The sequence below is a fragment of the Giraffa tippelskirchi genome, chromosome 9 (genome assembly GCF_054371585.1).
Source record: "Giraffa tippelskirchi isolate mGirTip1 chromosome 9, T2T-mGirTip1v1.2.pri, whole genome shotgun sequence".
Taxonomy (NCBI): domain Eukaryota; kingdom Metazoa; phylum Chordata; class Mammalia; order Artiodactyla; family Giraffidae; genus Giraffa; species Giraffa tippelskirchi.
The window spans coordinates 3,338,153-3,351,461 of record NC_137283.1 but is presented as its reverse complement, the minus strand read 5'-3'; the positions used below and the strand labels follow the sequence as shown (position 1 = coordinate 3,351,461).

The window sequence follows — 13,309 nt, the reverse complement described above, 5'->3', positions numbered from 1 at the left end:
TGTAATAGGGTACCCAATTAGAGAGACTCTCAAAGGATTTATCCATGAGGAAAGCAAATTCAGTCATATAAACAAGAAAAGGGAAGAAAACTGCTACAGATATGTCACAGCCTTATCTCAATAGCTTGGCTGTGTATTTAGATACTTGGCTGAATTAATATATCCCACTAAGTAACCTTGCTGTCTCCTGTCGCCTGCTCAGTGAACAAGAGAAAGGCAATCAACAGCAGGTGATGATTTTGTATGTGGTCCTTGTTGCTGAAATCAATGACTAATCTTGCATGGCTAGAACGAATGAAAAGGTAGGGAGTCTGCTCTGACTGAATAATGCCTTTTATAATATTTGCATTGAAAACCTTTAAATAACACACTCAGCCATGGTCATCAATGTTCCATATAAATACAACAGATTAGCTAGTTGACCCCTACAGTGTGATCAATTTATCCCTGCTCCATGTATATCCTTCTGAATGTGTTCTTGCAAGACTTTGTGTTTCAGTAGGCTGAAAATCTTCTCTTCCCTGGGTTACTCTCCATGGCAACTAGGTCAGGACTCTACCCATTGTAGACTCCATCCAGGGGTCCCAGTTGATTGACTGTTGTTGGTGAAACTTGGAGACATTTTTAGGGAAGATGATGGTTGGGAACATTGCATAGTTTAAAATGACCTGAGTGCAAAAATCTCACAAACTACACTTTGGAAGCAGGCCTAAATGTTTAGAACTAAAATTTGTAAATAGGCTGGGTAGAAGAAATAATTAAAAGCCAAAGCCCGTTTATTTTTGTTCGTGCATATCAAAAAGTAGGGGGGGGGTGGGTCAGTTTAAAGAAAATTTCAGAAGTGTTTGCTCCTGAGTGGCTGAAGCAGGTGAGTGGAATGAAACTGCAGATTCTTGTGTATGCAAAATAAATCTTGCTATACTCTGATGATAACATGGTCAAAACCTCTGCTCTCAATCACCATAAAAAATAGCTTACAATCTCTAAATAGTAGTCTCCCCATCCATAAGACAGGAGTGTTATTTATCAGAATTTTTGTAAGGATTAAACAAAATAAAGCACATAAAGCAACCATAAGTATGTCCAGCAAAGGATAAAATATACAACAAACATGGCAAAAACTATAGTATTAATGTAGAGTATAAATATGCCTAACAATGTTGTCTATGTGCCTAGGCTATGCAAGTTTACACTAACAATCTGTGTGCCACTTAGAATTACAATTCAATTCAAAGACAGAACTCTTGCTCCAGTTATTTAAAAGCATACTGCAATGTAATGATTTAAAGTTTTTATTTATTGCTAGAGCTAACTCTGAGGGGAGTGAAAAGAAAGACTGGAATATGCGAGGAGTGACAGCACTGTATACAAGCAAGTAACAACCAAGAGTAGAGACAGAACCTCACACATATATGCCACGGTTAGTGTCATCTCAGCTAAGACCCATCAACGAACAGCAAGCCAAATGCAGTGTGTCTCCTCCCAGTGGGTTCTGTTCACTACCTTCAGTGAGGCATCTTGTAATATAAGGGTGATTTTAAGATATTAAGTTAGCCTCTGGAGTTAAAAAGTAAACAGAATAGTTAGACGTCTTTAGATTACCATTTAACTTTCACTCCAAATAAAAATCCCCACCTGGAAAGCTGTCAGTTACACGTCTGAACACTAACAACGATGGGAGCTCAAGGCCTCCTAAGGCTTTCTACTCCAGTTTCACACAGTTCTAATAATTAATAAGTTGTTTGTGATGAACTGCATTCCACACTTATTATGATTTCTACCATCTACTAGAATAATGCAAAATTATTCTTTGCTCTATATAAAAATCCTTTATAAATAAAAATTGTGATCAGAGCAGCCCTAAATCTTTCTCCCTTAAGCCAAATAACCAGAGTACCATCAGAAAAGTTTTGGTTTTTGTTTTAATTTCAGGGAAAGTCTCTGATCACTCTCCTCTTGGCTTATCACTGAAGCAACTACCAGACATTAATACCATTCTCTGGTGTGAATTGGGAAGCCCAGCATGCAGGAAAGGACCATCAGATCCCTTGGACTTCATGTTAACCTGCTACTGATGCCATCCAAAGAGTAATCAGAATTCTGAACAGCTACATCCTTCTGTTCCCTTACAGGAGACTTGATTTGCATAGAAATCTGTTCATGTATATGTTAACAGCAGCCCAGATAGATCTTCTCACCTCTGTTCTTCCTTGTTTTCTAACCCCAACAATTGTATCTGAACTTAATCATGATAAATGGAGTTGTCGTGGTTTGGGCTGTTTGTTCCAACCTGCCTAAACCATCTTGAACTCCACATTTGCTATGCTATCTGATCCTCGGTTTTCAGTTATTTGCATACCTTTTCAATCCACATTTGCCTCTACAAAAGGGTCAGGGACAAGCACAGGGCATGGAGGCTGGGCATCCCTTGGCCACCCTCAGAGAAATGCCTCATGACCACATTCTTTATTGACAGTGTAGCAATTTGTCAACAGGAAATCAGTGAAAACTGTTAAATGTCTTGCTGAAATTAATGAAGACCTTGATTTTTTTTCAGTCACCTGATCTAGAAGTCTCTCAAAAAAGAAATCAGTAGTAATTTCTATGCATGGCCTAAAGACCTAAATATAAAGCATGATACCATAAAACTCCTAGAAGAGCACATAAGCAAAACATTCTCTGACATAAATTGTACCAATGTTTTCTTGGTTCAGTCTCCCAAGGCAACAGAAATAAAAGGGAAAATAAACAAATGGAATTTAATCAACTTATTTGTTTTTCAATCAACTTATTTAATCAACTTATAAGTTTTTGGACAGCAAAGGAAACCATAAATAAAGCAGAAGGACAGCCTACAGAAGGGGAGAAAATATTTGCAAACAATGTAACCAACCAGGGCTTAATTTCCAAAATTCACAAACAGTCGATGCACATCAACAACAACATCAAAACAACCCAATCAAAAAATTATCAGCAGACATAAACAGACATTTCTCCAAAGAAGACACACAGGTGGACGTACATGAAAAGATGTTCATTGTCGCTCATTATTAGAGAAATGAGATTCCCCTGGTAGCTCAGCTGGTAAAGAATCCACCTGCAATGCAGGAGACCCCAGTTCGATTCCTGAGTTGGAAAGATCCGCTACAGAAGGGATAGGCTCCCCACTCCAGTATTCTTGGGCTTCCCCAGTGGCTCAGCTGGTAAAGAATCTGCCAGCAATGCGGGAGACATGGGTTCGATCCCTGGATTGGGAAGATCCCCTGGAGAAGGGAACAGCTACCCACTCCAGTATTCTGGCCTGGAGAAGTCCACGGACTATATAGTCCATGGAGTCGCAAAGAGTTGGACACAACTGAGTAACTTTCATTAGAGAAATGCAAATCAAAATTACAATGAGGTATCACCTCACACAGGTCAGAACAGCCATCATTAAAAAGTCCTTGATTATTCCTCATGAAAAAATATCTTAGAAACACTCATAATATTTATAGCACCATTTGTGACATTTTCACCTTTGTGTTTTATCCATCCCTCTTTGCTCTAGTATATTAGGGGATGTGATTTTCCTCCTTATCCTTAATTTAATACATGTTATTTTTCATATATAGATAGAGAAGCAGAGAGATAGTGTCATCACTGTTTGCTAACCAGACAAGATATTAAATAAAAACTGTATAATGATTTTAAAACCTGTATCAGCAGCATCTCTACATAGCACATTAACATCTTTGCTCATTTAGATAATTCACAAATCATCTGGCCAGAAATGCATTTTGTAACTTCTTTTCTACCCCTTGAGCCATATATAATTTTACAGTATTTGTCCCTAGAAGGACAGTCTTCTGGATTTCAAGATCCAAGAAAGACAGATCATGTCTGTTACATGTCACATCTAGTAGCCTTACCTAACACACCACTGGGATCACAGTACGTACTCAAAATCTACTGTTTGACTAGAATATTACTTGAATAAAACATAAATATCTACTTTAATTCAGTGACACTATTCAGCTGATTATGCTCAAGTTATTAGATTCTGATAGAGCCATGGAAAAAGCTAAGAGTTCTAGAGAGAAAGAATACAGTTTCTTCCCTCAAAAAAGGGGGAAACAAACAAGCAAACTAAAAATTGAGATACATGCTGGAGCAAAGTAGATCATGGGCTGGTAACAGAAATCCTAAAAGGGGCACCTGATGTTACTGAAAGTGGAAACATTGCTCTCTGGGGGTAAGGATTCTGAAAAAATTATTTTATTAAGTCAGATTTCTCTAACTGCACATGCAAAAAGAATCAGTTTTTGGAGTTTCAAAAGAGTTTCATCTTAATGAATTTTCTCCAGTCTAAATAATACTGTTGCCATATATTGTTCCCATTTTACAGAAGGCAGCAAGAATACCAGTCACACAAATAGAATACACACTTACAAACCAGAAGACAGAATTGTTACAAACCCCCAGAGGATACGGAGTCCCAAACAAACAATTCCCAACAGAAACGGGCCTCGACGTCAGATACACGTCAGAACCGACCAGCAAAGACACCCAAATGACACTCAGTGCGCATAAAGGGTCCTCAACAGCAGGCACACATCAGGACCAGTTGGCAAAAATGCCCAAATAGCACTTTGCCCTCAAAAGAGAAATTAGCCGGATGCACACCGGTGGACTTACTGGCTCTTGGAGCGCGTCTCCTTGTCCAGGGGCGTCCTTCCGTTTGACCGAGGAAAAGCGCAGGCTGGCTCTCAGTGCCAACCAGGGGAGAAACAGGGAGGATCCCCAAAATAAATGGTTTTGGCAGCTGCTGGGAACGACCCCCAAAGCCCCTCTCAGGGCCAGCAAGCCATGAACTGCGGTTCCTCACAGCCTCGCAAGTGCAGCATCATGGCGGAAGCTCCACTTGGTCCGCCCGCCCGCAGCCAGACATCGCGAGAGCTCAGCCTCACGTGGGCCGAGAGGGGGACTTCCGTCCAAAGGCTGACTCCACCCCCACCAATCAGTGAGCAAGAGCTTTTAAGGCTGGGGAAGGGGGCTACATGCAGAAACTTCACAGTCAGCTCTGATGGTCATCCTGAAATTGGTCATCCGTGGTCTGATCAGTGTCATCTTGATTGTTTTAAGTACAGCCTTCAGTTCCAGGAGCTCTGATGGTCATCCTGAAATTGGTCATCCGTGGTCTGATCAGTGTCATCTTGATTGTTTTAAGTACAGCCTTCAGTTCCAGGGTCAGTTCGTTCCCGTTTCTTCGGAGCCAGTTCTCAGAATTGTGGCAGCTTGTCATGGCTACAGGCTTCCCTGTTGGCTCAGACAGTAAAGCGCCTGTCTGCAATGCAGCAGACCCGGATTCGATCCCTGGGCTGGGAAGATCCCCCGGAGAAGGAAATAACAGCTCACTCCAGTACTCTTGCCTGGAAAATCCCATGGACAAAGGAGCCTGGTGGGCTACCGTCCATGGGGTTGCAGGCTGGTCATCATGTGGTTAACGTCTTCCACCTGCAGGGTTTCAGTATCTATGAGGACAGCTCACAGGACATGTTTCTGAATATTATCTATAGCCCTTGTGGAGCTGAAAGTCCTCGACTTTGCTTAGTAACTAAACTGTTACTATTTGGTCTTGTTGGACTGTTTTCCTGTGTCTCTGGATTCTCTTGCTTCTCTGATTAAAGTTATTGTTTGGCTAAAGTTTCTCCACAGACAAAAGGCAGGCTAAGGACACCAGGAGGAAGGACCATAGGGTCCAGATCCATTAGTAACAGGGCCTGGCAGAACATGGCCAGGAAAGGAAACTCTAGTTATAATCCTAAGTGGAGATGCCAGGTTTAATACTCTTTAGAGCTACAAAAACATCCATGACAGTTCCTTTTCAGTCTTTATCACACACACTTGAAAATCTCATAATCCCGTTTTTTGACCCAGGGATCACCTTATCTGGTCTCGCTATTATGATGAAATTCAGAATATATTTGTTTCCCTCAATGCCAAAAAGAGTATTTTAACACATCATAAGAGGTTGTTATATGCTCACAAAATATAATATGCACTAAGGCAAGAGAACCATCTTTCAAGTGGTCTTTGTTTTTGATCTGTAGAGGATTCATAGCTGAATTTAGGGAGACATTCTTTCTCCAAATAATTACAATATCTATCTAACTCTAGCTGAAACAAGCTCTCGTCATTCCGCTTATTCACACACCTACATGAGCAAATGCAATTTCCTTGAGATAAAGTATATTGCCTGGATTGGTAAGAAAGAAATAGGGAAAGTAATTATCCAAAAAACACACAGAAAACCAAAGAACCCTGAGCTTGCTTATTAGTTCTTTGGTACAGAGCCATGATTCGAGGTGGGGGGGCTTGTGTAAGTGCAGATCTTATGCTTGGCTTGGAAATAAATAAGGAACAAATGCACAGCTTATGGAGGTATAGGTACAGGAGATTTTCTTTTGATGATCAATTACTACGCATATTATGGTAGCCTTACATATATCCATCCATAAATATGAAATGATACTATATCAACTTGCTTTTTACTGATGATGTCGCTGTTCAGTCATGAAGTTGTGTCTGATTCCTTTTTTTTTTTAACCGATAGGCACAAGTTTGCCTGATGATTCAGCTGGTAAAGAGTCTGCCTAGTATTGTGGGAGACCCAGGTTCAATCCCTGGGTGGGGAAGATCCCCTGGAGAAGGAAATGGCAACCCATTCCAGTATTCTTGCCTGGAGAATTCCATGGACAGGGGAGCCTGCTGGGCTGCAGTCCATGGGGTCACAAAGAGTCGGACACGATTGAGCGACTAACACTTTCACAAGAAAATCAGCAAAGATGAAGATGACACCTTCCACTATCTGCAGCACGTGGTTTTGGCCGGCCAGCGTCTGCGATCCCTTCCTGCCATTGGAGAATTCACCTCCCTTTATAGATTTTGTATATATAAGGGAAAAAGAGGCCTACTCCAATTTTAGAAGCTGCCCAAGACTCACTCACTCCCCAGCTCCCTTTGCAGTAAGACAGAAGGGATGAGACCAACATTCTATCAAACCTGCGCAGGTGGCAGAAGCCTTGAGTCCAGAGTGGATCAATGGGCGGCACCTGGGCTGGTGGTTGTGACAGCTGAGGGCAGTGTTGATACTCAGTGGGGACAGCCATGCCACCCTCAGCGGACGGATTCAGTGGAAAGATTTGGTCTGGCGTTTTTGGCTTCCATTTTCTTCTATTTTGCCAACTAGTTTTCTTTTCCTCCAAGCACTTCAGTGATCTACCTAATGGGGTCTTACAAAGTTCCTCTTCTGTTTAAAATACCCACAAATGATTTCTGTTGCTTGCCATCAAGAACCTCATTAACATAATGGTCTTATCAATGATTCCCCTCCCTAATGCTATACACCTGATTCTCTCCTGTGAAGTCCTTGAGGGCAGGCATCACTTTGATTTTTTTCTACTCATAACTTTAGTCAATAGCACAGTTCCTCACATATAGCAGGCACTTCAAAATGTGTGCAGAAGTGAATGGTGCCATTAAAATCCTTTTATTGTTTCCCAGGTAGGTAATTCACCTCACTTTTCGAAACTGAAATGACCGTATACTCTTTCATGTCTATTCTGGGAGAGATTTTCTTATGTGCTTATGAATTTGTCTTCTTTACTAGATGATTAGCTATGGTGCAAAGACTGAGTCTTAGTCAAATTTGGATCCAGTAACCCATGAATAGATTACTGGTGAATGTGGACACAGCTAAGGAAGCATAGAGCCTTGGTGAGGAATTACATCTACCGGCTCTTGCCCCAGCCATCGTCAATGCTCTGAAGCAACATCACAGCTAGAATGGAAGTCCATTCTTTTCTAAGTTACGTTTATATCACCCCTTTGGCCTATTGGCACACAAACAATCCTCATATAAAACATTGATTCCAGCTCCTTGATGTAGCCAAACGGGCCCCAGGGGATGAAGGAAGCTTAGAATATCAAATTTTAGAAAAATCTGTTGAAATTCTAGCATGCATAGAATCTGTATCAAATAATTCTAGTTAATTATGGCTAGTATTTTATAGCATGTGTAGGTATCATCTAAATTATCTTGTCCACATACTTGAAGAAAATGATAGATATTTCTGTCATCCAACTCACACATTGAAACATCCACTACAATCTCCCTCTTAAACCATCCTCCTAGATCAATTGGCCTTTCAAGTAGTCAAGACACTCAAGCTGTTCTCTAGGGATTACAAGGAACATAATTTTTTATTCTATATCCCTCTTGAGCTAATAGTGTCTATCCAGCTGTCTTACATGTTTATTCATCCTGTCTGTAGGGGCCCAGTGCAAGGAGGGCCAGTTTTGCTGCTAAAAAATCTAGGTTTGAATCTAGGCTACCCCACTCACTGTCTGTGTGTCCCTGGGCAAGTTATGAATTTCACTTCCCCTCAGTTTTCTAGAAAGATGAGTGTGGTACCTTGCAGAGGTTTGTTAAACTTAAGTGCAAGATTGTATATAATTTTATATCTATAGGCAGCTAGAAAGTGGTCACAGAAGTGAATGTTGTTATTATTACTGTGGTTGTTTTCAGGTACTAGGCTTAGTACTTTAATAACATTACTTTTATAAAAATGTTTATTTTATTTTTTGCTGTACTGCACAGCATGTGAGATCTTAGTTCCCCAACCAAGGATAGAACCCTTGCCGCCTGCAGTGGAAGCATGGAATCTTAACCACTGGACCGCCAGGAAGCTCCAATCCACATTAATTTTTTTGTTAACTTTTTTAACATTTCACTGAAGTTTAGTTGATTTACAATGTTGTGTCAATTTCTGCTGGACAGCCAAGTGATTCAGTTACACATTGTTTTGTTGATTACGTAGCACAGGTTTTACGTAAGGCACTGTTCTCATTCCCATTTTACTGACAGGGAGGTCGAGGCTCAGAGAAGTTGACCAGCCTGTCCTGAGTCTCCCTGTTCATCCAGGAGCCACATGCACCTCTCTTCACTCCTGAGACCGCCGGCTCTGTGGCTCCTGCTACCTCCTTTCCCATCACACGCCTCCTGCCCTCTCACCAAGTTCTCACTTCTGGATGGACAGGTCGCCTCCAGCCTGTCATTTCATCACTCAGGTGCTGAATCACAGGCCTGAGCCTCACCCCACCCCCTCCTCTGCCCACACGGACCTGATGGTACACTGAGCCCCAGCACCGGCTCCCTGGGCTCTGAGAAGAGAACGACAGACCCTCCCAGGTTATTTATCAGAAGAGCCCTACGCCTTTAATAAATGACCGCTTCAGAAACACAATTTCAGTGATCTCAGACAGGGCTATAACTGGAGATGGTATTGTCACTGGTGCTGATGGAGGGCTGACTGTATTTGCTCCTCCATCCTCTTGTGTTCCCTTCAGAGACCACAGAAATACAGTTAAAAAATAACTTAGCCATGCTGAGATCTCCACAAGGGTAAGCATTTCTGTGTCATTCCCTGCAACAAGGCTGAGGCCATCCTTAAAATGGAAATGCCTACTGCAATGACCCACTGGTGGCTTCCTAATGACCTGTTTCATTGTTAAATGTCTCCTTTTACCTGATAAATTATTGAACCATAGCATCAATTGTGTGCGAGGCTAAAAAAAACACCGTGCTGCTGATCTTTCCAGAAACAGCTCTACCCCTCACATAGCACTTGTTCTTTATTCTGTATTCTGGATTAGGTGATGTGCCTGCTGACTCCAAGCTCCTTAGGGGAGGAACTTTCTGTTCTTTGCACAACACACTTCATTATATGAGAAAGCTCTGTGTACCTCGGCAGTAGCACATAAATAAAATTACTTGGGAGCTAAAGCAAAAGAGAGTAGAGAAAAATGTCATGTTTTGAGAAGTGAACAATACCGTGGCTTCATGAATCTGAACATTACATACATTTTAAATTAAAAACAAAGGTATATTATCATACAGAGTGAAGTAAGTCAGAAAGCAAAAAACTAATATTGCATATTAATGCATATATGTAGAATCTAGAAAAATGATATAGATGATCTTATTTGCAAATCAGAAATAGAGATGCAGATATAGAGAACAAATATATGGATGCCAAGGGGGTAATAGGAAGGGGAAAAGTTGGGAGATTGGGATTGACACATATACACTTTTGATACTATGTATAAAATAGGTAAGTAATGAGAACTAGTTGCGTGTTAATTCTGTAAACAGAATTATATACTGTATAGCACAGGGAACTCTACTCAATGTTTTGTGGTGACATGAATGGGAAGGAAGTCCAAAAAGGAGGGGATATATGTACACATATGGCTGATTCACTCTTCTGTACACATAAAACTAACACAACATTCTAAAGCAGCTATACTCAAATAAAAATTAATGTAACAAATACCCTATATTTTTAAACTCTGGTAATTCACTCCAGGAAAGGCACTGGAAGAAAAGCTTTGCATTGGCAAGCAAAATTAGATGTAAAATAATAACATATATGAAAAGAATGTCTTCAAAATTAGATACTCAGCTTTTGAATGGAGGTATTGTGGAGCCAACAAAATGATCCTTATGGAAACTATATGATGACATGGGGCGGAAAGCAATACACAAAATATTACCTGTTATTGAAATTATGGCCACTCTTATATAGAAAAATGCAAATAAGATTTCCTAGATTTAAAGGACCTTACACTAATCATGTGGAGTGGCGAGCAGTGACTGCACGATGCCAGAGTGGTGGAGAGGAGATACCCCACATCCAAGGTCAGAAAAACCCCAATAAGTCGGTAGGTGCTGAGAGAGGGCATCAGAGGGCAGACAGACTGAAACCACAATCACAGAAAATTAATCAATCTAATCACATGGACCACAGCCTTGTCTACCTCAATGAAACTATGAGCCATGCTATGTAGAGCCACCCAAGACAGACGGGTCATGGTGGAGAGTTCTGACAAAATGTGGTCCGCTGGAGAAGGGAATGGCAAACCACTTCAGTATTCTTACCTTGAGAACCCCATGAACTGTATGAAAAGGCAAGAAGATAGGACACTGAAAGATGAACTCCCCAGGTCAGCAGGTACCCAATATGCTACTGGAGAAAAGTGAAGAAATAACTTCAGAAAGAATGAAGAGATGGAGCCAAAGCAAAAACAACACCCAGTTGTTGATGTGACTGGTGATGGAAGCAAGGACTGATGCTGTAAAGAGCAATATTGCGTAGGAACCTGGAATGTTAGGTCCATGAATCAAGGTAAATTGGAAGCGATCTAGCAGGAGATGGCAAGAGTGAAAGTCAACATTTCAGGAATCAGCAAGCTAAAATGGACTGGAATGGGTGAATTTAACTCAGATGACCATTATATCTACTACTGTGGGCAAGAATCCCTCAGAAGAAATGGAGTAGCCCTCATGGTCAACAGAAGAGTCCAAAATGCAGTACTTGGATGCAATCTCAAAAATGACAATGATCTCTGTTCGTTTCCAAGGCAAACCATTCAATATTACAGTAATACAAGTCTAACACCCAAAAAAGATATTCTTTTCATTATAGGGGACTGGAATGCAAAAGTAGGAAGTCAAGAAACACCTGGCGTAACAGGCAAATTTGGCCTTGGAGTACAGAATGAAGCAGGGCAAAGGCTAATATGGTTTTGCCAAGAGAACACACTGGTCATAGCAAACACCCTCTTCCAACAACACAAGAGAAGTCTCTACACATGGACATCACCAGATGGTCAACACTGAAATCTGATTGATTATATTCTTTGCAGCCAAAGATGGAGAAGCTCTATACAGTCAGCAAAAACAAGACCGGGAGCTGACTGTGGCTCAGATCATGAACTCCTTATTACCAAAGTCACACTTACATTGAAGAAAGTAGGGAAAACCACTAGACCATTCAGGTATGACCTAAATCAAATCCTTTATGATTATACAGTGAAAGTGAGAAATAGACTTAAGGGACTAGATCTGATAGACAGAGTGCCTGATGAACTATGGACGGAGGTTTGTGACATTGTACGGGAGACAGGAATTAAGACCATCCCCAAGAAAAAGAAATGCAAAAAGGCAAAATGGCTGTCAGAGGAAGCCTTACACATAGCTGTGAAAAAAAAGAGAAGCAAAAAGCAAAGGAGAAAAGGAAAGATATGCCCATTTGAATGCAGAGTTCCAACAAATAGCAAGGAGAGATAAGAAAGCCTTCCTCAGTGATCAGTGCAAAGAAATAGAGGAAAACAATAGAATGGGAAAGACTAGAGATCTCTTCAAGAAAATTAGAGATACCAAGGGAACATTTCATGCAAAGATGGGCTCGATAAAGGACAGAAATGGTATGGACCTAAGAGAACCAGAAGATATTAAGAAGAGGTGGCAAGAATACACAGAAGAACTGTACAAAAAAGATCTTCACAACCCAGATAATCATGATAGTATGATCACTCACCTAGAGCCAGACATCCTGGAATGTGAAGTGGGCCTTAGGAAGTATCACTATGAACAAAGCTAGTGGAGGTAATGGAATTCCAGTTGAAATACTTCATAAAAGATGATGCTGTGAAAGTGCTGCACTCAATATGCCAGCAAATTTGGAAAACTCAGCAGTGGCCACAGGACTGGAAAAGGTCACTTCATTCCAATCCCAAAGAAAGCCAATGCCAAAGAATGCTCAAGCTACCACATAATTTCAATCATCTCACACGCTAGTAAAGTAATGCTCAAAATTCTCCAAGCCAAGCTTCAGCAATACATGAACCATGAACTTCCAGATGTTCAAGCTGGTTTTATAAATGGTAGAGGAACCAGAAATCAAATTTCCAACATCCATTGGATCATCAAAAAAGCAAGAGAGTTGCAGAAAAACATCTATTTCTACTTTATTGACTATGCCAAAGCCTTTGACTGTGTGGATCACAATAAACTGTGGAAAATTCTGAAAGAGATGGGAATACCAGACCTGCCTCTTGACAAACCTGTACGCAGGTCAGGAAGCAACAGTTAGAACTGGACATGGAACAACAGACTGGTTCCAAATAGGAAAAGGAGTATGTCAAGGCTATATATTGTCACCCTGCTTATTTAACTTCTATGCAGAGTACATCATGAGAAATGCTGGGCTGGATGAAGCACAAGCTGGAATCAAGATTGCCAGGAGAAATATCAATAACCTCAGATATGCAGATGACACCACCCTTATGGCAGAAAGTGAAGAAGAACTAAAGTGCCTCTTGATGAAAGTAAAAGAGGAGAGTGAAAAAGTTGGCTTAAAGCTCAACATTCAGAAAACTAAGATCATGGCATCAGGTCCCATCACTTCATGGCAAATAGATGGGGAAA

The 13,309-nt window shown here is 40.9% G+C and overlaps 1 protein-coding gene across 6 annotated transcripts in view; it reads right to left on the bottom strand.

Moving 5' to 3' along the window:
• The window catches only part of RBMS3 (RNA binding motif single stranded interacting protein 3), a 1,621,798-nt gene that overhangs the window by 1,199,253 nt on the left and 409,236 nt on the right, over window positions 1–13,309 (bottom strand). For 4 of the 6 annotated variants that reach the window (XM_081526997.1, XM_081526999.1, XM_081526996.1 and 1 more), the window contains exon 1: window positions 4,675–4,917. The exons of the other annotated variants lie outside the window; for them this stretch is intronic. The gene's annotated coding sequence lies outside the window, so the exon portion shown is untranslated. Of the gene's footprint in view, window positions 1–4,674; window positions 4,918–13,309 lie in introns of those variants that run through there. 6 annotated transcript variants of the gene reach the window in all.